This window comes from Gouania willdenowi, unplaced genomic scaffold (genome assembly GCF_900634775.1).
Source record: "Gouania willdenowi unplaced genomic scaffold, fGouWil2.1 scaffold_110_arrow_ctg1, whole genome shotgun sequence".
NCBI classification, from domain to species: Eukaryota; Metazoa; Chordata; class Actinopteri; order Blenniiformes; family Gobiesocidae; genus Gouania; species Gouania willdenowi.
Window position 1 is genome coordinate 17,616 of NW_021144858.1, and position 1,096 is coordinate 18,711.

Here is a 1,096-nt window from a genome sequence, read left to right on the forward strand (position 1 = left end):
AATGAACGTCCACTGGTTGATGTTGGGCTGGTAGCGTTCACCAGTTCTGTGTGAGATAACATCATCATCCCTGCAGCCTCCCATAGCGTAGATGTATCCCTTTAGCTCAGCAACACTCATTAAGGCCCGTGGCTCCTGCATTGGTGACATCTCCTGCCAAGTGTGTGTGACTAGGTTATACCTCCACACTCTGTTAGAGGGGTTGGTCCATCTTAAACCACCACCCACAATGTAGAAGCATCTACCAAGGAAGACAGTGCTGTAGAGGAATAAGTGAGTCATGGGATTCTCCAGACTAGGATGAGTGTGAACTGTGATCCAGCTGTTAGTTCTGTAGTCAAAGGCCTTTATGATCTTAGAATATAATCTAAACATCAGTAAGACGGCATTTGGCAAGCGACGGCAAAACAAGGTGTTGTTGATTCCAGACTCAGAGCAGAGTAACAAAGGTTGAGACATGACTTTAAGGGTATCAGAGACCAAGAGGTGGGACTCAGGGTTTGTTTTTACCACATCATTGTTAAGCACATTGTCTGTGATGTACCTTTTGTCCATCAGCCCCAGTCGTACCTTTGGTAACAGAGTAGAAATGGCTCCCTGTCGTTCCTCAGGCATGTGGTTTATCCACCTTAAAACACTTTGATAAACTGTGCTCTCCTGGGTCACAGTAAGGTCATCCTGACCCAGGATATCAGCCAGCTCCTGCTCCGCAAGCTGCAAAAACTCTTCACAGAGTGAAACTTCCTCAAAATCAAAAATCAATCAATCTTTTATTTGTATAGCGCCAAATCATAACCAATGGTATCTCAAGACACTTTACAGTAGAGCAGTCTTAAGGACGGACTCTTTATTTTATGGATACACACATATGCATATATACGTATATACACATACATACGTATCCCACACCCAACATGAATTCATCATGGCGGCAAGGAAAACCTTTTGTTAAGCAGCAGGAACCTTGTGTGGATCCCATTCCTATGATGAACAGCCATCCACGTTATGCTGTGTTGGGTGTGTGCAGAGGAAAGGGTGGAGACAGAGTTGTTGAGACTCTGTAACTCCACACTGAGGATCCCATGGACCTGCAAGA